The 27,076-nt window shown below is 40.5% G+C and overlaps 1 pseudogene; it reads right to left on the bottom strand.

The window, feature by feature from the left end:
- Positions 1–1,532: 1,532 nt before the first annotated feature.
- Positions 1,533–27,076, bottom strand: LOC118649752 (annotated as a pseudogene).

Below are 27,076 nucleotides of genomic sequence, written 5' to 3'. Positions count from 1 at the left end.
CTTTGATTCACTTGAATACATATTTTCCCCTCAGGAATGCAAACAGGCATATCAAAGGTAAAGTTTGGTAAACAGTAAATGGATTATCAGGTTAGGGGATTGCCTTGAGCCATTTGGCCAACAGTAGGGCAATATTATGCTGATTTTCAGTCCTGCTGAATATCGCATTGATATGCTAACTACTTGTTGGTTTTAGCCTCCAGCACCTCTCTCTCTCTCTCTCTCTCTCTCTCTCTCTCTCTCTCTCTCTCACACACACACACACACACAGAGGCATGTTCCTAATTAAAGAATTCCTCTGCATCCGGCCAGCATAGCTCAGTGGTTGAGCATCGACCTATGAACCAGGAGGTCATGGTTTGATTCCTGGTCAGGGCACATGCCCAGGTTTCAGGCTTGATCCCCAGTGTGGGAGATGCAGGGCAGCCAATCAATGATTCTCTCTCATTATTGATGTTTCTATCTCTCTATCACTCTCCTTTACTCTCTGAAATCATTAAAAATATATTTTAAAAAAGAGAGAATTGCTCTGAAGAGTTAATCTTTAACTTGTTGAATGGCCCTGGAAAAGCAGGAATGTTTACCCAAAAATGTTCACTCATGCATGCACACAACATGAGGGGGTGATGGGAGAGCCGGCTGGAGTCCACAGGCTACCACCTCTTCCTGGCCCCGTTCCCTCCCTAGGGAAACTGGGTGGCCTCAAAGACATGCCATGGAAAGGCTTGCTGAAGGAAAACCATTGTTACAATCATGACCACTGTTAACTGCTACTTGAGCATCAATCCAGTGGGTAAATTCTCTAAATGAACTTGTGGATGCTGCTGACTGGAATACTGAAAATTCTCTCACACAGGACAGGGAAAGGCAAGTTCTGCCCCTGGCTGATGCAGGATGAGGAAAAACAAGTGACCAAGTGACATCAGAGGACAATGTGGAAGCCAGAGGATGGAAAGAGAAGTGGGTCTGGACAAGACCATATTTGTCCCCTAAGGTACCACTTCCAAGGGACATGCTGCCTCTAACCCTTTCTCACACAGAAATTCTGGAGTCACATTCATAGCCATGAGAAGTTTGTGTCTACCCAAACAAATTCAGAAAAAAATTGAAATAACAAGAAGTCCTGACTATTCTGAAAACATGCCATTGAGTCAAGTTCTTTCTTTACTGTGTTCCCATATATAGAGTATGTGTTCCCATATATAGAGTATTGATTCTTGCACATTGGGGTGACTGTCCTTGTCTCCATTTTCTCTGGTTCCCATTTTTGGTTGAGCATATCTCTTTCTGACAGTTTCTCTTCACTTTTCTGCATCACCTTTTGGCCACTTGATTCTCCCCTAGTCCTTCTGGCCATATTTTAATCTTCAAAAATAGCATCTGAGGGTGTTTCTTTGGCTCATCAACAGAATGATCCAAAAGCAAGAGGCTGTGTGATTGTCATGGATGGGGATTTTGAAAATGGCTTTTTTCTTTGGGTGTCTTCTTACAAATACCAAGCCCATTCAATTCGTTACTGTCTCGGTGTTGTAACCTGTGGAGGACAATGGGGGCACAGTGCCTCCTCCAGCGAAATCAAGGCTGTCTCCCAGGGAGTGATCTGCTTGGCCCCTGCAGGGAGCCAAATACCATCTGGGGACTCTGGGGCTGCTGAGTTTTCTCCAAAATCCAGTCCACATACTTGACCACATTGGTGTAGATGCCTGGTTGCTCCTTTTCAGCACAGCCATCACCCCAACTTGTGATGCCCACCAGATACCAGGCCCTCGTTGTGTTTACAGGACAGGGGGTCCCCGGTTCTCCTTAGGACAAGGGGAGAAGAGGAAAGGGATACAGATCAGCTCAGGTGATTCTCATTAGAAACGTATTTGGCTCAGAGTGATCTCACCTCAAATTCTTCCATGGCCCTGTAATAAACTCCAGTGCAAAGCCAATAAATACACCTGGTTCCCTGCTCATTGGCAAGAGACTGATTTTTTCAAAAATTAATTTATTTTGTATTAACATTGGTCAACAAGATCACATAGGTTTTAGGTGTGTGTTTCTATGTTACAAGATCAATGCATTGCACTGTGTGCCCACCACCCAAAGTCAAATCATCTTCTGTCACCATATATTAGGTCCCCTCCATCCCCCACACCCAGCCCCCTTCCCTCTGGCAACCACCACATTGCTGTGTGAGGTCAAGAGATTCAGTTCTCTTAGCTCGCCCCCATCCAAGGAACAGCAGCCTCCTGATCACCACACCCTCTGTCTGAGGAATAGCAGGTGTACGTGAAGCCTCACCCCCCTCCCCCAGCCAGAGGAGCCACCACAGCAGTGAACAGCACCCACCACAGGAGCTGCTGCCAACTGAGGAGCAGCTGATACTACAACTGCCCAAGAAGCAACCGCAGCCTGAGGAGCCACCGCCACCCAGGGAGCAGCCACTGAATGACTCAATATCTAGATATGTCAGTGAGATCAAACATGGGTAGACAAAGAAACCCCCAAAGGAAAGAAAAGGAAGACTCGCCAGAAAAGCAGCTAAGTGAAACCGAGGCATGCAGCATGACAGAAAAAGAATTCAGATTCAGGGTCCTAGAGAACATAAACCGGATGGAGGAAAAAATCAACAACTTATGCAAGAAGCAAGAAGAAACAGATGAAAAAATAAACTACCCATGCAAGAAGCAAGAAGAAACAGATGAAAAAATCAATAACTTATGCAAGAAGCAAGAAGAAACAGATGAAAAAATCAATAAATTATGTAAGAACCAAGAAGAAATGAAGAGTGATATAACTGCAATAAAAAACACCATTGAAAGTTTCAACAGTAGACTAGGAGAAGTGGAGGACCGAATTAGCGAATTAGAAGACAGGGAAACAAAACGCACCCAAACTGAACAGCAACTGGAGAAAAAAATTAAAAGACAGGAGGAGAGCCTAAGGGAGCTATGGGACAACATGAAACGAAAAAATCATATGAATAATAGGGGTGCCAGAACAACAGAAAGTGGAACAAGACTTAGAAAACCTATTTGAAGAAATAATATCAGAAAACTTCTCTGAAGTGGGGAAGAAAAAAGTCACACAAACACAGAGACTCCCAAACAAGGTGAACCCGCAAAGACTACACCAAGACACATCATAATTATGATGGCAAATGTTCAGGACAAAGAGAGAATCTTAAAGGCTGCAAGAGACAGACCGAAAGTTACATACAAGGAATCTCCCATTAGATTATCAAATGATTTCTCAACAGAAACACATCAGGCCAGAAAAGAATGGATGGAAATTTACAAAGTGATGCAAAGCAAAGGACTGAATCCAAGAATACTCTATCCAGCAAGGCTATCATTCAAAATTGAAGGGGAAATAAGAAGCTTCACAGACAAAAAAAAGGCTAAGGGAGTTTATCACCACCAAGCCAGCAATGCAAGAAATGCTAAAGGGACTGGTGTAAAAAGAAGAAATAAAAAGCTCAGAAAGAAAACAGCCACACAAGAATAGAAATGGCTACAAACAAGTACCTTTCAATAATAACTTTAAACGTAAACGGACTAAATGCTCCAACCAAAGACATCGAGTGGCTCAATGGATACAAAAACATGACCCATACATTTTTTTGTCTACAAGAGACCCACCTCAGAAGAAGGGACTCACACAGACTGAAAGTGAAGGGATGGAAAAATATCTTTCAGGCAAATGGAAATGAAAAAAAAAACTGGGGTGCCAATACTTATATTGGACAAAGTAGACCTCAAAGTGAAGACCATAACAAGAGATAAGGGAGGCCACTTCATAATACTAAAGGGATCAATACAACAAGAAGATATAACTCTGGTAAACATATATGCACCCAATGCAGGAGCACCCAAATACATAAAATAACTCCTGGAAGATATCAAGGGACAGATCGACAACAATACAATCATAGTAGGGGACTTTAATACACCACTGACATCACTGGATAAATCCTCTAGACAAAAAATTGGCAAATAAACAGCAATCCTAAATGACTCACTAGATCAGATGGACTTAATTGACATCTTCAGAACACTTCACCACAAAGCCAGGAAATATAAGTTCTTCTCAAGTGCTCATGGAACATATTCAAAAATAGACCACATATTGGGTCACAAACAAAGTCTCCCAAAATTCAAGAAGACTGAAATTATACCACGCATCTTCTCAGACCACAAGGGCATAATATAAGAAATAAACTACAATAAAAACAACTCAAAATACTCAAACACTTGGAAGCTGAATAGAATGTTATTAAATATTGATTGGGTTACCAATGAGATCAAAGAAGAAATTAAAAACATCCTGGAAACTAATGACAATGAAAACACAACAATCCAAAACCTATGGGACACAATGAAAGCAGTCCTGAGAGGGAAGTTTATAGCTCTACAGGCCTATCTCAACAAACAAGGAAAAATGGTAGTAAATCATCTAAACCTACATCTCAAAGAATTAGAAAGAGAGCAACAAGAAAAGCCCAGAGTGAGCAGAAATAAATGACATAGAGTTCAAAAAAACAATACATAAAATCAATGAAACCAAGAGCTGACTCTTTCAAAGGATAAACAAGATTGATGAACCTCTAGCCAGGCTCACCAAGAAGCAAACAGAGAGGACCCAAATAAACAAAGTCAGAAATGATAGAGGTGAAATAGCAACAGACCCCACAGAAATACAAATTATTGTTAAAATATACTATGGACAACTCTACTCCAACAAACTAGACAACCTGGAGGGAATGGACATATTCCTAGAAAAATACAGCATTCCAAAACTCAATGAGGAAGAATCTAAAAATCTCAACAGACCAATAACTATGGAAGAAATTGAAGCAGTCATCAAAAAGCTTCCAGCAAACAAAAGCCCAGGACCAGACAGCTTCACTAGGGAGTTTTACCAAACATTCAAGGAAGAACTAAAACCTATCCTCCTCAGACTACAACAAAAAATTCAAGAGGAAGGAACACTTCCAAGCTCATTCTATGAAGCCAGCATCACCCTAATACCAAAACCAGACAAAGACAACACAATGAAAGAGAATACAGGCCAATATCCCTCATGAACATAGATGCCAAAATCCTCAACAAAATCTTAGCAAATTGGATCCAGCAGTACATCAGAAAGATCATACACCATGACCAAGTAGGATTTATCCCAGGGATGCAAGGATGGTACAATATTCGCAAATCAATAAACGTGATACATCACATAAACAAATTGAAAGAAAAAAACCACATGGTCATATCAATTGATGCAGAAAAAGCATTTGACAAAATCCAACACCCATTTTTGATAAAAACTCTCAGCAAGGTGGGAATAGAAGGATCATACCTCAACATAATAAAAGCCATATATGATAAGCCCACAGCCAACATCATACTCAATGAACAAAAACTAACACCATTTCCCCCAAGAACAGGAACAAGACAGGGATGCCCACTCTCACCACTCCTGTTCGACATAGTACTGGAAGTATTAGCCATTGCAATTAGACAAGAAGAAGAAATAAAAGGCATCCAAATTGGAAAAGAAGAAGTAAAACTGTCCTTATTCGCAGATGACATGATATTATACATAAGAAACTCTAAAGACTCCATCAAAAAACTATTAGACTTAATAAATGAATTCAGCAATGTAGCAGGAAGCAAAATTAATGCCAAGAAATCTATGGCATTTCTATACGCTAATAGTGAAGTTACAGAAAGAGAGACTAAGAAAACAATCCCATTTACCATCACACCAAAAAAATTAAGCTACGTAGGAATAAACTTAACTAAAGAGGTAAAAGACCTCTACTCAGAAAACTACAGGATGTTGAAAAAAGAGATAGAGGAAGACATAAACAGATGGAAGAACATACCATATTCTTGGATTGGTAGAATCAACATCATTAAAATGTCCATACTGCCCAAAGCAATCTATAAATTCAACGCACTTCCCATTAAAATACCAACAGCATATATCACAGACCTTGAACAAACTCTCCAAAAATTCATCTGGAATAAAAAAAGACCCCAAATAGCTGCAGCGATCCTGAGAAAGAACAAAGTAGGTGGGATCTAAATACCATAGATCAAGCTGTATTACAAAGCCACTGTTCTCAAAACTGCCTGGTACTGGCACAAGACTAGACATATAGATCAATGGAATAGAATAGAGAGCCCAGAAATCGACCCAAACCAATATGCTCAATTAATATTTGACAAAGGAGGCAAGAACACACAATGGAGTCAAGATAGTCTCTTCAAGAAATGGTGTTGGGAAAATTGGACAGATACATGCAAGAAAATGAAACTAGACCACCAACTTACACCATTCACGAAAATAAACTCAAAATGGATAAAGGACTTAAATATATGACGGGAAACCATAAAAATACTAGAAGAATCCAAAGGCAACAAAATCTCAGACATATGCCGAAGCAATTTCTTCACTGATACAGCTCCTAGGGCATTGGAAACTAAAGAGAAAATAAACAAATGGGACTACATCAAAATAAAAAGCTTCTGCACAGCAAAAGAAACCATCAACAAAAACAACAAGAAAGCCCACTGCATGGGAGAACATATTTGCCAATGTTATCACTGATAAGGGTTTAATCTCCAACATTTATAGGGAACTCATACAACTCAACAAAAGGAAGATAAACAATCTAATAAAAAAATGGGCAAAGGACCTAAATAGACACCTTTCAAAAGAGGACATTCAGAAAGCCAAGAGACATATGAAAACATGCTCAAAGTCACTAATCATCTGAGAGATGCAAATCAAAACAACAATGAGGTACCATCTCACACCTGTCAGAATGGCCATCATCAACAAATCAACAAAGGACAAGTGCTGGAGAGGATGTGAAGAAAAAGGAATACTCGTGCACTGCTGGTGGGAATGCAGACTGGTGCAGCCACTATGGAGTTACAGAAAGAGAGACTAAGAAAACAATCCCATTTACCATCACACCAAAAAAATTAACATACTATGAAGACAGTATGGAGTTTCCTCAAAAAACTAAATTGGAACTCCCATTTGACCTGTGATCCCACTTCTAGGAATATATCCCAAGAAACCAGAAACACCAATCAGAAAGGATATATGCACCCATATGTTCATAGCAGCACAATTCACCATAGCTAAGACCTGGAAACAGCCTAAATGCCCATCAGTAGATGAATGGATTAGAAAACTGTGGTACATCTACACGATGGAATACTATGCTGCTATAAAAAAGAAGGAACTCTTACCATTTGCAACAGCATGGATGGAACTGGAGAGCATTATGCTAAGTGAAATAAGCCAGTCAATGAAAGAAAAATACCACGTGATCTCACTCATTTATGGATAATAAAGACCATTATAAACTTATAAACAAAAATAGATACAGAGGCAGAGCAGCCTTGAACAGACTGTCAAACTACAGTGGGAAGACTGGGGAGGGTTGGGGGTAGGAGGGGGTGGGGGGTAAGAGATCAACCAAAGGACTTGTATGCATGCATATAAGCATAACCAATGGACATAAGACACTGGGGGGTAGGGGAGGCCAGGGGATTGTCAAGGGCGGGGAAAAAAAGGAGACATATGTAATACTCTGTGTAATACTTTAAGCAATAAAACAAAATAAATAAATAAATAAATAAATAAATAAATAAATAAATAGATAGATAAATAAAAAGAGATTCAGTTCTATCTCCAACATGTGGGTGAAATCTCAGAGGCTAAGCAGGTGGGTCCTGGTTAGTACCCAGATGTGTTCAGTGCCCTAGTTTGAATATACTCAGTTGGTTGAGAACGCTGCTACTTTACAGGTGTCCTTCCCTCCGTCTTTATAGCCCACACAGATCATCTTATTGGTTATCTTACGTCCTTGGTATCTTGCCTGGCAATCTTCATGCATCATCAGGGGTTTTGGTTTTCTGGAGAGTATACTGTATTTTGCTGTGAAAAATTTAGTTTGTTGCCATAACTGGTTTGGCTCAGTGGATAGAGTGTCGGCCTGTGGACTGAAGGGTCCCAGGTTCGATTCCGGTCAAGGGCATGTACTGTGGTTGTAGGCACATCCCCAGTGGGGGGTGTGCAGGAGGCAGCTGATCGATGTTTCTCTCTCATCAATGTTTCTGACTCTCTGTTCCTCTCCCTTCCTCTCTGTAAAAAATCACTAAGATACATTTTTTAAAAAATGTAGTTTGTTAATGGAATAATCATATATATAATATCAGTATAAATAGGTATTTAAAATATAAGTAAATGTATTTAAAGTCAAAATTTTACCTGCATAAAAACCAAGAAAGAAAAAAATCCTGGGCTTGTCTCATAGGACTTTTATAATTACAGTGTAAGGGAGACATTATTATCACTATTGTACTATTTTGTTAACATTAGTAAGTTAAGAAATTACTTAAGGATCTAACTGAAATAACTTGCCACAGAAAATAATTGGATAACAGGCTAGAACATTTACAGAAAAGAGCTAGGTTTCACATTGAACTTAATTAAAAATAATTTGTCTCTAAAACAAATGTCGTATTTAAAATTCCCAGTCAAACAGATGTTGTATCCTCCTCACTTGGGGGGGTTTTGTCTTTCCCTCTTTTTCACCATGCTTTCTGTAGTACATACTGTTATTATTTTACTTGCATTTTAGCTGGAAGACGTGATATAGCAGAAAAGATTATGATTAAATTGTGGTTTTTACCTGTAAAATGGGGCATGGAGAGAAACATCTTTTTTTTTTTTTTTTTTTTTTTTTTTTTTTTTTTTTTTACCTCTTATTTCTCTGTGTCCCCATCCAGTCCCCCAGAAATCAGTATATATTACATCTCTATCTGCTTTGGAAGGTAGGCATATGGGTCATTGAAAAACTAAATTTTAAAACATAAAATTTAGTTATGTTTATAGATGAAAAAGATACCTTCTTTCCCAGGAGGCTTTGCCTTCTGTTTGCATTATTTAGTATCTTCTTTATTTAATCCATTCATTTTCACTCATTGTCATACTCTTCCACCCCTCATGTTTGCACAGTCCAGGATGAAGGAAGAGAGACAAGTCATGGCCTCCCCCACCATCCAGCACGCCAACTGGACTGTGCCCTGGAAGTTGCTTTATTGCTCTGACCTGCAATCCTTCTGTTCCTAAAAGGAAGCTATAAACCATCCTTGATATCCCAATGTTATTAAAATTATGCCATTTTGTGCATCTGAAGAAGCCTGCAGAAAGCATATCATTTTACCCAAACCCCTGAATAAGATTCAATAATTGGGAATGAGTGTCAGCCTGCAGTCTTAACAGGAGGAAAGACTAGCTTTGCAAACACTAAGTAAGATTTACACTGCTCTCTCCCAATAAAAATTAAAATTAGTACCTGGGAAAACAAAACAAAATGAAAAAAAAATCAAAGCATAAAACTAGTCAGATGAAAAGCTTTCCTTATTGTTGAGTATTCAACAATATGTGGGCAGTTAAATTACATTTTATTAGCATAAAGTTGCATTGCATTCTCCCAACATGATAATCTAACTCAAAAAATTCATGTTTGGATATTTCTACACAATTTTAAATATATGTAAGAGTTCATGTTTACATTCTGATTTGATATGCTGGTCAACATAATCTTTGGAGAAATATGTAACTTCCAGGTTGCCACTAGAACTATAAATAGGAAAAAAGTACTTTAACTTTTCTCACAAGGTAACTTCTCTTGAACAATGAGTTAAGTTTCTCCTTTGATATATTTAGACTATACAAGTCTACGTGGCTTTCTTCTACTTACAATAACTTCATAAAACAATGCTTAAAAAACCCCACTTACACTTCTGCACAATTTAGTTAGGCTCTATTTTACAAAAAAATAGAGTGTCATTATACTTTGTGTTAAGAACTCATTTTTTTTGGTTGATTTTTCTTTGTTAAATGGCATTTAAATATATAAAATAAATATCAAAAATATAAGTCTTCGTTTTACTATGGTTGCAAATATCAAAAAGTTTCTGTATGTGACACGGCACCAGAGTTAAGTTAGGGTTTTTCAGAATGCTGACACGCCGAGCTCAAAAGGTTCGCCATCGCTGATCTAGAGGGCCCTGGGTGGCAATTACTTATTTTAAACATGAAAAGTGGATGAATTCTCTTTTTATCCTTACACACACACACACACACACACACACACACACACACACACACACACCACAAAGCGTTCTGAGTTTTAGTCTCAATCCTGCTATTGACTAGCTGTGACCCTGAGAAATTCACCCCATTTCCCATATGTAAAAGGTAAAGAAAATGATTGTCCTCAAATGTATCTTTGAGCTATCATGTGAGTATAATCTGTATATTTATAAAACAAACAAATCATGTTTGTAAACAACTCAGAGGATCCTGAAATGCAAAGAGGATAGTGGCCAACTGAAGGTCCCTGGGATACACATACGCTCTCAACAGAGCTTTTTACATTTGGCCAATACTGACAGTGACCTAAGTAGGGAACCCAATCTGAGGATGCATGAGAAACTCTTCTTCTGTATCTGGGAACACACACACACACACACACACACACACACACACACACACACACACACAGTGAGCCAGAGGGAAGGGGAGAGAGAGAGAGAGAGAAGGGGGGGAGGAGAGAAAGAGAGAGAGAGTGTTTTCTTTGAGTTTAGTTCTGACTCAGTGCCCAGGGCCATACACAGAGATGATGAGCTCTTATGAGAAATAATAAAAACTTCTCTGGGGAAGTGTGTATATTTAAATGGGAAAGTGGGATAGTACACAAACAACTTTGTTTCTACATCTATTCTGATGCTGGTAGACCATGAGTGGCTCTTCCTTTTCGCTTTTTTCCCCACTAAAGATAGAAAATTAAGTTAGCAAGTAGAATAGTTTACATTTTTAAAAAACGTGCTGAAATATTAGTGGTAGATTTCATATATGTGTGAGCATGGTGAACCAGTGAACACAGTAACAGTACTGACTCCTCGAAACAATGAGCAGCTATTAATATCCACTGGGGCCCAGTGATGGAGCCTCCACACAGGTGTCTCTGGGTGGGTGCGGAGATGTGCAGAGTTACCTGCCAGGGCCACTCACCATGAGTAGACTCGGTTCCTCCAGAAATGCTGACCTTGATTTTGGTTGTGCATTCTACAACAGAAGGATTGCAATGAGTAGCTTCCTAAATCTTCATTTTCTAGCAGTAGTTATGGTCCTTCAGGCACAAAGGGAAGAAACTTTCCCTCTAGCCAGTCATTTACCATGACACTGAAGAAATGTTATCATCAAGTTGGCAAAGTAAAACATGCACATAAAAAAATGAATAAGTCACCTGGTCATTATAAGCCCCTAAGGAATCCATCATCTGCTACTACGAGGCAATCTTATCCTCCCTCAAATGATATCCCCAATTGTTGTTGTTTTTTAAAATATATTTTTATTGATTTCACTAGAGGCCCAGTGCATGAAAATTCATGCACTCGGGGGGAAGAGGGAGTCCCTCAACCCAGCCTGCTCCCTCTCACAATCTGGGACCCCTTGGGTAGGGTCCCTAGGCCTAGCCTGAGATCAGGGCCTATCGGGACTTTCCTTCCCTGGGCTGCAGGCAGCTGGCCCCAACCTCACTGTTGCCACTGCTTGCCATCTGTGTAATGCTGCTTCCCCCCTGCTACCGGTGGCCTCCCTTTGCAGGCAACAGGCATGGGGTACGATGGCTTGGCTAGCCTGGGCCTCCCTCTTTCTTTGCTTGGGGGCGTGGTCAGCCTGGAAAGGGGCTGTCTGCCTACGTGATCTCCCTAACTGCTGGCCTGCCTACTGATCACCCCTAACTGCTGTCTGCCTGCCTGATCACCCCTAACCACTCTTTCTGCCTGCCCCTAAACACTTGCTTGGGGGCAGGGCGAGATGTCATCTGCATACCTGATTGCCCTTAAATGCTGGCCTGCCTACCTGATTGCCTGTAACCACTTGCCTGCCTACCTGATCACCCCTAACCACTGGTCTGCCTACCTGATCACCCCTAACCACTCTGCCTGACTGCCTGATTGCTCCTAACTGCTTGTTTGGGGGAGGGGCTAGCCCGGGAGTGGCTGTGGTGGTTCTGGTCTCTGGTCATTCCAGTCGTTATGCTTATGGTGGCTGGCCTTTTATTATATAGGATAGAGGAAAGGAGAGGGAGAGAGAGATAGAAACATCAGCAATGAGAGAGAATCATTGACTGAATGCCTCCTACATCCACCTTACTGTGGATGGAGCCCACATCCCAATCAAACCCTGGCCTTCTGGTTCATAGATCAATGCTCATGAACCACTGAGCCATGCCAAGTGGGCCCTGGTTGTTCTTTTAAATTAATCAGTTGTTTGTCACGTGTCCCTCCCAGATCAATAACATCACCTGGGAATTTGTTAGAAATGCAATTTCTTGAGCTCCAACCCAGACCCAGTGATCAGAATTTCTAGTGGTGGAACCCAGTAATCTGACTTTTAATCAGCTCTGCCAAAGTTTGAGAACTACTGCTATAATAAAAAGTTGAGCAGCCCCCACTCAGTGTGTCCAGTTCTCCCCCATTCTCTCCCCCTTGGGCTGACCTTTGGTCCATCACTCCTATTCCAAACTGGGATGCTTTTCTGTTTGTGAGCTGCTTCTGCCCTTTGGCCTTGTTGACAGTTTGGGGATCTCTGATGCAACTCTTGATACCTTTCAGGGACTTTGATTCAGAGTTATCCCCTGTATTTCTTTCCTGTCTTGGATGCCTCAAGCAGGAGAGTCCATTCTATTTCTACGTCCTGAGATGCCAAACACCAGACCCTCCCCTCCTGGTTGGAGGCTTGGGCAAATCTGCTCCAATAACCTACATAGAATGGGAGTGAGGACCTCATAAACAACATTTTTCTAGAGCAGTGCTTTTTGTCTCAGTGGGTATATGGGTCACCTGGTTGTTGTTTTTTAAATGCAGATCTCGATTCTGTGTCTAGCATTATATTTTGTGTTAAGAAATACTTCCTTGGATGGCAATTTTTCTGTATCTTCAGAAAATTTAGTTGTATTATAGATCAATGACACTACAAGACATAATAAATATCTCGATTAGACATTTCCGTTCATATTAGGATACTATTTCATCTAATAGAGTGCAGCAAAATCTAATTATCTTGTGCCACTTCATTCAGAAGGTCCATTAAAAAGACATAAAGTCTTATTTTCCCTTATCTTACATTTTCTGCTTTAGCTATCAATTACACCTGATACATTCTGTAACCTTTACAGAATAGAGTTCATATTGTCAACAGAGAAGAACATAATGAAGGAAGGAGGGTGCAGAATGGATTCTACAATTTAAGGCATAAGTGCTGGTTCCTATTTTATAAACTATGTCGACTTCACTAACAACAAAATTTGCTATGTCCCTTTTAATGCTTGGCTAAACTAAGATAACAGACCTATAAATACTCCTTCTTGTCTTTGGTAAACTTATTGTGAGGAAAACAGGGGATGTATGAGATATAACTGCCTTGACTGACTGTAAAGAAGAAGGAGCCATCCAAAGATTCCCATCAGAGCCCCTGAACATTACATAATAAAAGCCTTAAATCATGTGATTTTATGTAAATCAATAAATCCTAAAGGTATAATAGGGTACGATGGTATTTTAAGGAGTGTGTGTGTTACACTTTTTCCTGTTGGCGATTTTATCTTTTAGGTTAGCAATTTTTAATTAATGTGCTGCAAGAACTTTTAAAACATGCAAGAGCTGACTATTTAGTCAGAGGTACTGATCTCTTTTTCCTTAGATTATAAAAAAAAATGATAACAGTCAACACAACAACACCCGTTGTGAATGAATCAAAATTGTACCTATTTTTTGTCAAATCAGCAAAAAAAAAAATTTTTTTTTTTTTTTGGTGTGGGGCAGAATTTTAGTAATTTTTTTATGTGTGCCATGAGATGGAAAAGGCTGACAATCACTGGCTTAGATAATTCTGTTTGCCTACAAACCATTTCTTGCTACTATTCTCAGAATTGGCCACTGGGCTGGAAACACTGCTGATCAGATTTTTACTCTAATTTTTATGTTATAAGTCTTGTTTAATCTAGACAATTCTTTTATTTCCACTCCCTATGACAAATTAATGTTTTTCCAGTAATTTTTGTGAGTATTCATAAGTATGCAGAACCTGAAATAATGAAAGCCCCTGAAAGGGAGCTACTTGAGCATTTCTTGAATAGATTCCTAATTTTTCAAACATGTGATGATTGTTTATGTTTCAATTAAAGATCAAGGAATGGCCAATGGAAAGAAAATGAATAATTTGATTAACCAAGATGCTGGCTGATATTTCAATTAAAAAGGATAATAAGAAAGATAATTGGCATCAATAACAAAAAATCAGACATGAAAGTGTTGGCCTATTACGAGTCTCACTATGAAATACCAGTTGCATAAATGCAGCAAATTAAAACACATATCCAATTACTACTAGGCAATGTATCCAATTACTACTAGGCAATGCAAGTTAGTCAAGGCCCATTGTTTACGGTTCAAACATGGTCAGCATGGGTGATAGAAGTGAAAATAACAGGTCATTGTAAATTGGTGTTTTTCTTACTAATTTTAATCCCCCTGCGACTATTATTGACTCTCTTTGTCATGATATAGTAAGTATAGAATAGCTCCTTCAGGTGTATTTTTTTCAAGTGATGTGAAACTCACCATTACCAATCTTACATAACCTTAATGTATATCCAGAGATGCCCCCTGTCCTATGAAGTATTTTAGTTGGAGATCCATTTGAAGAAACTTTTTTTTTTTTTTTTTTGATATCTCACTGTGATTTTATTTTATTTTATTTTATTTTTATTTTATTTTTTTTTATTGCTTAAAGTATTACAAAGGGTATTACATATGTGTCCATTTTATCCCCCCGCCCTAGACAGTCCCCTAGCCTCCCCTATCCCCCAATGTCTTATGTCCACTGGTTATGCTTCTATGCAAGCATACAAGTCCTTTAGTTGATCTTGAAGAAACTTTTAAGTAACATTTACCCCTGCAGGTTGGACACAAAATGGTATAAATGTGATGCTCCTCTAGAAGAGATGGGATGGAGCAATGATGGTACCTGCTTGTGTCCTACTTCCCTCCATGGTCAGATTCTTGAAGTGGAAAATAGGTAAAAAAAATTTGGCAGCAGATGGTGTCGGTACACATTCTCTGGCAGGCTCTATGTCCTTTTACATCAATAACATCCAGTTCTTCTCCCAAGAAATCAGTGTCATGGTAAAACGGAGTGTGGCAGAACACTGGACAGCAAATCACACATCAGAGACACACAACCTTAGCTCCCATCAGTCTCCTCAGAAAAAAGTGATCTCACCCAGAAGAAAGTGTTTTCATTGTTTACCTGGGATGCTGTGCCTGCAGCTTTGTGGACTGAAACCAGAAATAGCTCTGTTCTCCTGTACTTGGTAACCCGCTTTTAGATATTTTGAGGAGACAAAGATTTCTAATGGTCAAAAAGGGAAATGTATATGAATCATGTAAAACATATTAAAGAAAAATAACATTTTCACAGCACATAGGTAAGTCAATTCATGTTGACATTTAGTCGAGAGCATTTCCTGTTTTGAAAGTACTCTTCATCGATCACTGAGTCAGACCCCAGGAGCCATAGGTTGGAGATGAGTTTCCAAAACAGAACCACCTGCCTCCATAAAAAATGTTTGAGCTTGTTCTCTTGTCAGTGTTCCTCTTTCTTCCTTCTCTCTTTCCTTTCCTTCAATGCTCCCAGCCTATCTCAAAGATGCAAGAATTTTCATGCTACCTAGAAACCTGCCGCCCTGAGCTGCTGACAGCTTAGACAGGGAAGAGTGGAACCCACCGCCGGCTTCACATCTAAGCAGCACCTTCCTGAAAGGAGTAACTTTTCCTAATTAGCACAAAATCACAGTCCAGAGCAGTGCTGTCCAATAGCATTTTCTTCATTGATGCCACCCAATACAATAGTCACTAACCACCTATGACTATTGACCGCTGAAAATGTGGCTGGTACAGCTAAGAAAATGAATACGTACTTAGTTTTATTTCATCTTAATTAATTTAAATGTAAACAGCCAAGTCTTGGCTTGTAGCACCCATAATTCTCTGACACCCTGTTTTGAGGGTCAAATGTGTTATTTCTCTCATAGGTATTGATTGGGAATTTTATAAATAAAATTTTAAAAGAACCAGTGATTACACAAAACAACACACTGCAAAGGTATCTTTCTAAATTTTGAAAACTTATTATGTTCCAAGACTTGCTCTTTGAACCTCCTTTCTTCTCTACCAGCTGTTTGCTTGTGTCACCCAAATGCAGATCTAGAGTGTAAACGTATCTTCTTAATCTCAGAATTCCCTTTCTAATTCCAATTCAACATTTCTCATTGAGCATCTAATAGATATCTCTCCTCTCTTTAAATCAGATCCTGGAAACATCTTCCACATCTCAGTCATTGGCATCTCCATCCTTTCAATTCTGTGGGCCCAAATCTTGAAGCTATCACTGACATTTTCTTTGACAATATACCCCAATCTGATTACTTCCCTATCATTTCCACTCTGGTCCCAATAGGGAGGGGTTTTTGTTTGTTTGTTTGTTTGTTTTTATCTATTTAGTTCCTTAGTGTCAAGAACAGTGCCTGGTATATAGTAGGCACCAAATAAATTGTATTAAGTTTGTTAAGTCAGTGAAAGTCACAGATATATTTTCATGTGATAGAACAAGCACTTCTGAAATTACAGCCTCACTCGATGGAAAACCAACTTGCTTGATGGACCAGGAACTCTAGGGCTTCCCTTAGCTGGAGTGCTCTGGGGAGCACTCTCCCCCAAAATGAGCAGCCGAGTCAAACGAATGTTAAGGGCCCTGAGAATTCTAATGTAGATAATACACACATTCCAGATTTTGAAACAGATTTCATCTTAAGGTTATTTTTTTTTTTAGTGACTCTTGTCAATGAGGGGCAAGACCTCAGCAAGGGTTCCTTTAAGGATCAAAGAAATTTCCCACACTTCATTATGACTTCCCATGTTAATATCCCTCAGTACGGGGAATGTTCTCAACCCTCCCTACACCCCCATCCCCACTCCCATTGATATAGGCCATCATTTCCACCTCTCTCCACTTGGGATTTGACATTTCACTGATATTTCCAGGTCTTTTTGCTCCAGGCTCAAAGATCTTAAACCAGGCACTGGACTAAGCTGCCTCTGAGTGGCCATCCTTATATTCTTCTTTCCATTCAGAACTAGGCAGCTCTCCCTTTGCCAAAGATAGAGACCTCCCTAAGCTAAAGAAAACCAAGGATCCTTGGTAGTACTGGGTTTGTGGGCAGTAGCTAGGGAACAGAAAGGGAGAGGGGTGAGGAATTCTGTGCAAGTTTTATCTACCTTTCCAGATATTTTGACTGGATTTGTAGTTGCTCAGAATTTTTAATGGTGCATTTTAATCAGTTGTTTTTAAAAGGTAACACATGAGTCTTACTCATAACTCCTTACCTTTCAGATTCCGTTGGTGATTCTTGAGAAAAGAAGGTAAGAAACAAACAACTGGGTTGGTGAGTACAAATGCTGAGACAGCCGAAGGCATCGGGAGCCATGACACTGTCGACGTTACTGTCTGCAAAGCTGTACTGGGGAAAATGTCCCGAATACAAGCTGTATAGCAGAAGAAACCATATTTAGGGAATCAATTCACCAGTAGAATCTGTAAAATCTCAGTCATAGTATTTGTAAATTCCATATAAAATAGTTTGCTGGGATATGAGGAAGAAATGAATAGGTGAAACACAGAAGAGTTTTAGGGCAGTAAAATGCTCTGTATGACACTATAATGAAGGAGGCATGTCCTTATACACTTGTTCAAGCCCACCGAATGTACAGCCCCAAGAACGAATCATAATGTAAACTATGGACTTTGCGAGATTATGATATGTCAATGCAGGTTGATCAATTGTAACAAATGCACTGCTCTGGTGGGAGACTTTGATAATGGGGAATCTGTGGGTATGTGCAGGTAGAGAGTATATGGGAAACCTCTACACCTTCCCCTCAATTTTGCTGTGAACCTAAGATCACTCTAAAGAAATAACTTCTTAATAATAATTTTTTAAAGTTCATTTATCTCAAAATATTTCAAAATTTTTTAAATTAGGAACACCAAAGTGATTATTTTAAGCTTAAATTCAAATATAAACTCTAATTATATAGGACATAATAAAATTTTTCACATGAAGAAGACATGTCATTGGTCCATTTCATCGGTGAACATAAAATGGGTGCCCATCAGAGCTACTATTTTTTAGTTTTACTGCTTAAAGTATTACAAAGGGTATTACATATGTCTCCTTTCCCCCCCCCCCCCACCCTTGACAACCCCCTGCAACTGTTATTTAATGGTTCAGTCACCTTGTTAAGGAAATCATAGTTTACCCAGGTGAGAAAGTGCATAAGATTTCAGTGAAAGTCCAGACACCACTTCACTGACATTCATTATTCTGGTTGGTGTCCCTGTTTGGGTATTCTTCAAAAGACAAATGTTACTGAAAATAAAAATGGAAAATATTTTATTCTTCCAAATGCAAGTAAGAAAACCATCAGATGATGAGGCGTTCCCACTTGGAGACTGCCTGAGCCCTTCAGCTAAGGAATTACTCTGAAAAACATTGTTCTGCAGGCTGGACAGCTGGGTGGCGTCCCCAGTCTGCCAAGACCCGGTGGTTCTGTGAATTTTGCCAACGTGATTTTTCATCAGTAAAATGACAATGTGAGAGAGGGGTGAGACTATAATGGGGATGTAGGAATTAATGACGTCTCTTTTTTGTAATGCCTAGCAACTCCCAATTTCCTTGCTTATTCACACTGTGTTAAGTCTTGGATGTAAAATATGTAAGAAGATGTAGTTTCAGGTAAGCTAAAGACAAAAACACTTAAATATTAAACATGAACACTTAATGATTAATTTGGGAGGGGTTGTTTTGTTTTGTCATTGTTTTTGAAATAAATCTTTGATACTTTGTTTGGTTTCCACTATTCTGCTTTTTGTGAATGGAGAGAGCAGAAAGTTAAAATCCAAATGCTAGTCATTTGAACTTATTTCCCCATTTCCATTGGATTTTATATAGTTATAGTTGATTATACAAATCTAGAACATCTCAACTTATTTCTAACTATAAAAGTCATATTTCTCCTACCTTTTTAAAAAAAAGAGAATACAGAATAATCATTAGAGATCAAATTATTTTACATTCTAATGTAATAGATTTATCCCTAAACTATTTCAAAATCCAGTAAGAGGCGGGTTAACACATTCCACATGGGCTTTGGGTATTTTGTCTTTGGTAGGAAACTGTTATTTGGAGAACTACAAGCAGTTTTGCTTTTTTTTTAAATATATTTTTTATTGATTAAGATATTACATATGTGTCCTATCCCCACGTTACCCCCTACCCCCCCACCCCCCGGCTCATGCCCTCACCCCCCCCCCCCCCGTTGTTCGTGTCCATTGGTTAGGCCTATATGCTTGCATATAAGTCCTTTGGTTGATCTTTCCCCCTTACCCCCACCCTCCCCTACCTTCCCTCCAAGGCCTGACAGTCCAATCAATGCCTCTCCGTCTCTGGATCAGTCCTTGTTCATCAGTTTATGTTGTTCATTATATTCCACAAATGAGTGAGATCATGTGGTATTTATCCGCTCTCCAGTTCCATCCATGCTGTGGCAAATGGTAAGAGTTCCTTTTTCTTCTTCCTCTTCTTAAAGAATACCTTTCAGCATTTCATATAATGCTGGTTTGGTGGTGATGAACTCCTTTAGCTTTTTCTTATCTGTGAAGCTCTTTATCTGACCTTCTATTCTGAATGATAGCTTTGCTGGATAAAGTAATCTTGGTTGTAGGTTCTTGCTATTCATCACTTTGAATATTTCTTGCCACTCTCTTCTGGCCTGCATGGTTTCTGTTGAGAAATCAGCTGACAGTCATATGGGTACTCCCTTGTAGGTAACTGACTGTCTTTCTCTTGCTGCTTTTAAGATTCTCTCTTTGTCTTTTGCTCTTTGCATTTTAATTATGATGTGTCTTGGTGTGGTCCTCTTTGGGTTCCTTTTGTTTGGGGTTCTCTGCACTTCCTGGACTTGTAAGTCTATTTCTTTCACCAGGTAGGAGAAGTTTTCTGTCATTATTTCTTCAAATAGTTTTTCAATATCTTGCCCTCTCTCTTCTTCTGGTACCCCTATAATTCTGATGTTGGTACACTTGAAGTTGTCCCAGAGGCTCCTTACACTATCTTCATATTTTTGGAATCTTTTTTTCTTTTTTCTTTTTTGGTTGGGTATTTTTTGTTTCTTGTATTTCAAATCTTTGACTTGATTCTTGGGATCCTCTTGTCTGCTGTTGTATCTCTGTATATTATTCTTTATTTCAGTCAGTGTGTGCTTAATTTCTAGTTGGTCTTTTTTCATATCCTCCAGGGTCTCACTAAATTTATCAGCGGTTTCCATAAAATTCTTGAAAAACCTTATAAACTGCCGGGAGCCGGTCCATGCTTGCTGTTTCAGGGGACCTGGCATATATGGCATACTGTTCTTAATATGTTTGCTCACCTTCTTGGCACTATGTGTTTTAACCAAGGTCTCTGAGAAAGGTTGTTTCCCCAGGTAGGGATTTTCCCCTGAAGTCAGGGAGGGAATAAAACCTCTTAACTAGTGCCAGGTGGGTAATTAATCACTTTAACTATGAACAATCATGCTTAAGCTACATAATCTTTACTCCCTGGAATGGAGATAAGAATCGCCCTAACCTCTGTAATAGAGATTGATAGGATTGAATCAACTGGTATAAATACAGATGTAATAAGACAGCAAGACACAGAACTTAGAATACGGAACCAAGGAAGACAGAACCTACAGTCAGAACTTAGAATACAGAACTTAGAATACGGAACCAAGAGAGACAGAACCTAGGCACAGAACCTACACAGAACTAGAGACAGAAGAACTTCGCTGGAGAGAACATGGCAAAAGATCCTGGACTGAACCTGACTACAGAAATTGGCAAGAGAACCTGACTAGAACCTGGTAACTGAACCTGGCTGGAGAACCTGGACAGAACCTGGCTGGAGAACCTAGCGAGGGAACATGGCTACAGAACCTGGCTGGAGAACCTGGAGAACCTAGCAAGAGAATATGGACACAGAACCTGGCTGGAGATCCTAAGCAGAACCTCTCTGGAGAGCCAGACCAGAACTTGGCTGAAGATCCTGGCTAGAGATCCTGGATAGGCTGCTGATCAACTGAACGCTGTCTCCGTGTCCTTCCTTCTTCGCCGACTCCGTCTACGCCTTTGGGAACCCCTGGACCTGCTGGGGTTGGACCCCGGCAATAAACGTGGTTTTGAACTCTATATCCAGTCATTTGCTTTCCTCCATTTCTGTCATTTGTGACCTGTTTATTTGTCTTCGCATTTTTTATGCTTCCCTGTGTTGGTAGAGTGGTTTTGTGTGCTAGGTGTCCTATAGGGCCCAGTGGCTCAGCCTCCCCAGTTACCTGAGGTGGACACCCTTGTGGGCTTTGTGCACAGTATTATTGTAGTTATGCCTTGATTGTTGTAGGATCACTGGGAGGAATTGACCTCTAGGCCAATTGGCAGTGAGAATCAGCTGTGTCTGCAGTGGGAGAACTTCTGTGCTGAAGACACCCTTCTGGGGCAAGACTTGCTTCAGTGGGGTTTTGGTGCTCACTGAGTCTGTGCCCTGAGTGTGTCCGTTATGGATCTGAGGAGTTGTAATCCGGATGGTCCCCCTCTAACAACTGGGTACACTGGCTCTTGGATCTAAGGAGGTGCTAATTTAGCCTCTGCATGAGGTTACCCAGCAGGAGCTATGAAGAGAACTGCAGATTTCCCTTCCTTTTTTGGAGTTTGGAGGTGCCCAGATGAGGCCCAGCTGTGAAGCAATGCAAGCTGCTGTGGGGCCTTGGGCCTTCTCTTGGAAGTTCTGGGTCTGTCTGTCTCAGCTGCAATTTGTTAGGTAATTTTCAGGTTGCAAAGGGCCAGGGCATTCATATGCAAAAGCCTCTGCTGCAGCCTGGGTGGGGCGGGGTATCAGGGAATCAAAGGGCGGAGCAAGCAGCTATGGCTGGTCCTCGGCCCTGCCCTATGGGGCCGCGCGGGTCTCAGTGTCCCGATAATTTAATTGCTGCAAGCACCTCTGAGGGAAAGCCGCCCTGGAGTTCCGAGTTCTGCCCGCTGCCAGACAGTCCAGTTTCTCCCCGTATGAGTCCTGGGTCCCCAGAGACTTCCCAGAACTGGAGTTCAGAGCAGTCAGGAGCTTGTGACTCCCTCCCGATTCAAAAAGACAGCTGCGTCCTCAGGTACCAGCCCCTTTCCGCGCGCGCGAGCCTCCGTACCTTTGCACTTTACTTCCGCAGCTCCTGACCCTCAGTGTGCTTTTCTCTTTCCTTCTAGTTGTAGAATTTCCACTCAGCCAGCCTTCCTGTAGTTCTGGGTGATGTCTGTTTTGTCTTTTTGTTGCATTTTTGAAGTTGTTGTAGGAGGCAGCAATTTCGGTGTTTACCTATGCCGCCATCTTAGTTTCTCCTGCTTTGTTTTAAATATGGGGTCAGACTATAGCATCCTTTAGGCTGGGAATGGAATAGTCAGGCCAATTTTAACTGTTTCAAAATTTCCAGTTTAAAAAGGTGGGACTTTGCATGAAGAAAACTATAAATATTTATTAAAGAAATGTTTCATGGGTTAAAAAGAAATGTTGGCATCAAATGAATGAAACTAATTTTAAGGAATGCCCCTTTTGCTCCCCGTCAGATAATGTCATGTCCATGGGCTCACTCACTGGTGGTCTGGGCTTGGAAACTGCCATTGCCTAGGTGACAAAGTGACAGCGGACGTCATCTGTGCATCTGCCCTGGCTCTCCTCTGCATCCTTGGTGACAGAGCTATCGTAGTTCACGCCCTCCATGTCCAGGCCCTTATCAACTTCTGTGTCACAGGCTGAAAATAAAAGCAGAAAATATGCTTATCGTTCACACTCTGGGGCCACTTGGAGACTTTTTCCTGTAGCAACTGTCCCTCCTGACTTACCCTTGCAACTCGCTCACCCACTTTCCTCAGACGTTCTTTTTATTTTCATCTACTTCATTCCTACTCTCGTGTGGAAACAGAGAGTACTGTCCTTCTTATAGGGACACAATATTACACTTGTAAATTCTTTCTGCGATTTGCTGACCCGGCCTTGCTTGTTTCCTTAACACCAGTGATCGGTTGATTGGCTAATTAAACTATTCAAGTATCTACATCACTATTAAGACAAGTGACATCTCAACACTTGCTGCCTTTGGTTTGAATTCATATGTTTAATAAGGACTTTCCTATAACATTTTATGCTGCGAAGGAGGGGGAAATGAATGGTGAGTACTGATGTCATGAGATAGGTCCTATGAGATACATTTTGGTAAGCTGCGGTGGGGCTAAGGGGCATACATGCCTGCATGCTAACTGACTCGACAGAGAAAGAACTTCATTAGGAGACTTTATTTCCATATGTCATGGTTTTCTTTTATAGCCATAAGATCATATGACCATACATATACATCACAATAACTAGTATATATATATATAGGTATGTATTTATTTATTTAAAAACTTGCATGTTTTGTGTCTTTTTTTACTTTAGACAGGGAGGAAAGGAGAGAGAGAGAGAAATATCGATGTGACAGAGGCACATTGATTGGTTGCCTCCCATATGTGCCCTGACCACGAATCAAACCCACAACCTTTTGGTGTAGGGTCGACACTCCAACCAACTGAGCCAGCAGGCCAGGGCAATAGCTAGTATTTATTCATTCTAGTAAGGCATCTTACCACGTATGTGGTGTGGGCATTGCTTGAAAGAATGTCCAGAAATGGCTACTGTCTTGTCTACCCTTGGCAGCGTTTCTGTAACGCTGTCTTTCAGGACACAAGTAAACCTGTTTTATTAAAAAATAACAACATTACTGGGTGGATATTTCTATTTTAAAATAATGCATCTCAGGGTTTTTTCCTTTATTTCCATCACCATTTATTCCCCTCTACACTCTCTTCCACTTCCATCCCCTACACCCCACAATCACCACACTATAATGTCAGCATACAGAAAGTCAAAGAGAAGGAAGTAAACTACTGTATCTCATGCCAAAAGAAATACTTTTTTAGCAAGACTGTGAGTTTGGTTGTTTTCAGCCCAACATCCCCTCATTTAAAAAATCACATGTAATAATACTGCTTCTTAACAGGAAAGGGTGTGGGCAACCTATGGCCTGCAGGTTCTCGCAGCCGGCTGCCTGTTTTTGTATAGCTCACGAGCTAAGAATGCTTTCCATATTTTAATGGCTACATTTTAAACGATTATATATATACACACTTATATAATATTGGTGACTTTGTCTCTGGACCTATAAAGCCTAAAATATTTATTTTCTGCCTTGTCAAGAAAAAGATTGCCCACTCTTGTTGTAGAGTCCAGAACAGTGAATTTTGTATCTTCAGGGTGCTATGGAATTATCTGGGAATGCAGCACTAACACACAAAAATGTTGATCACTTAATTTGGCAGTAAAGCTTTATTATTAAATTCTCAAGGTCCCCCTCACCAGTTTGGCCCAGTGGACAGAGTGTCGGCCTGCAGACCGAAGGGTTTCAGGCTTGATTCCTGTCCAGGGCACATACCTTCGTTGCAGGCTCGATCCCCAGACTGATTGGGGTGCATTGGGAGGCAACCAGAACATGTGTCTCTCTCATATCGATGTTTCTCTCTCTGTCTATCACTGTCTCTAAAAATCAATGGAAAAAATACCCTTGGGTGAAGATTAGCAAAACCACCAAAATTTTCTAGTTCAACGTGGAAACAAAAATGGTGGGTTGAATGTTCTAAAATTTTACTATAGAGACAAAACTACCAATACAATTTGTGAATCTTGATAAAATTTTGATTAATAATAGCTATACATTACCTTTGGGGGACAATTCAGATGATATAAAAGGATCTTTTTAAATTTTTTAATGTATTTTGTGTAGGATGATATATGCTGAAATAGTTGAGGGTGAAGCATTATGTTTTCAAACTATTTCATATTGTTAAACACATGTTCAATACCCTATATAATAAAGAGGTAATATGCAAATTGACCATTACTCCAACACACAAGATGGCTGCCCCCATGTGGACACAAGATGGCCGGCAGGAGAGGGCAGTTGTGGGGGAATCCTGTAGGAGAGGGCAGTTGAGGGGACCAGGCCTGCAGGGGAGGGCAGTTGGGGGGGACCAGGCTGGCAAGGGAGGGCAGTTGGGGGTGACCAGGCTGTCAGGGGAGGACAGTTAGGGGCAATCAGGCCTGCAGGGGAGGACAGTTAGGGGTGACCAGGCTGTCAGGGGAGGGCAGTTAGGGGTGACCAGGCTGTCAGGGGAGGACAGTTAAGGGGCAATCAGGCTGGCAAGGGAGCAGTTAGGCATCCATCTGGCTGGCTGGGGAGTGGTTAGGGGGCAATCAGGCAGGCAGGCAGGCGAGAAGTTGGGAGCCAGCAGTCCTGGATTGTGAGAGGGATGCCCAGTTTGGAGAGGGTGTTGGCTGGGTTGAGGGACACACACCCCCACCACCCGTGCACGAATTTCATGCACTGGCCTCTAGTAGATAAATAAAATATAATGTCAAAAAGTATTGGTGGTGACAGGGGATCACTACATTCTTTCATCACCTTATAAAATTTATTTTTTTCTAATAAAATTATTAGAAATGATTAACAGGCATAAATGCTGGAAGCTAAGTCCAGCAGGGTATAATAAAATGCAAGAAGTCCTCAAAAGGTTGATGGGCTTCTATATTCAGTAGGGCTGAATCATGTTATTGCCTGCTAGAATAGCTGAAAAGCATTTCCCTAAACCAGAAAATCTACATGTTATTACCTGCAGCTGGCCAAACAGTGAACAGCTGTAGGCATTTCCCCAAACCTAAAGATTTGCATCTATTATTGCCTGCCGCCTGACAGGTGAGGGCAGTTCCCCCCAACCTGACGATGCCTTCTGTATACCAAACCTTAACCTTTGATATGTATATCTGCTTTGCCTTAGGGAAATTTGTGTTAATAAAAAAGCGAGGGGTCCAGAGAGAGAGAGAGAGAACTTGGTTACTGAAGCTAAGCCCTCTTCTGACTCCCCCAAAATGCCTTCCAAATTCATATTTCATGTCTAGTCTCTTCATTAAATTACGTGTAGCCCTTCTCCAGATTCCTGAACCCTTCTAGATGCTGAGAAACACCTGGCACATAAAGGTAAAGAGAAATAGGAAGTGTACCATTAATATTGAGGACACAAGGGGGCTTGGACAGTCCATCCTGAGAGTTATGACAATTTCTCCTGATCTGCCTAAACACCATATCATTATTATTATTTTTCCGTTGATTTTATGGAAAGTGGAAGAAAGAGGGAAAGACAAAGGGAAACATCGATGTGAGAGAAGCACATCAATTGATTGCCTCTGCATGAGACCAGACCAAGGCCCGGGTAGGGAAGGAGCCTGCAACTAAGGTACGTGCCCTAGATCAGAATCAAACCTGAGACCCTTTGGTATGTAGGCTGACACTCTATCCACTGAGCCAAACTGGCTAGGACCTGAACACCATATTATTATGTCATATTTCTTATTTCATTTGAAGGAAAATATATTTTTTGATTAACATTAAATTTCATTAAATGGCAGGTGGAGTTTTATTAGCAGGTAATTCTGTAAAATCTAGTTTCTCTATGTAGAAAGGCAAACACCTACCACCTGGTAGGATCTTTAGCTGATGACTCAGCCATAAATGTGAAGAGCAAGCACCTTGGGTGAAGGGTGCCGATGACTTGGCAGTGCTCGGCGCTTGGTGTAGAAACAGTAGCAATGTCACCTCCTTGAAAGCAGGTCTTTGAACAGCTCAGCCACGCATTCTGTGATGCAATCACGGCAGGTGTTATTTGGGATTTTAGGCCCATGTCTAATTAGGCAATCATCTACAGAGGCAAG

The sequence above is a fragment of the Myotis myotis genome, unplaced genomic scaffold (assembly GCF_014108235.1).
Source record: "Myotis myotis isolate mMyoMyo1 unplaced genomic scaffold, mMyoMyo1.p scaffold_m19_p_3, whole genome shotgun sequence".
Classification (NCBI taxonomy): Eukaryota; Metazoa; Chordata; class Mammalia; order Chiroptera; family Vespertilionidae; genus Myotis; species Myotis myotis.
The sequence above is the reverse complement of the archived record's forward strand: the minus strand, read 5'-3'. Positions and strand labels throughout refer to the sequence as shown.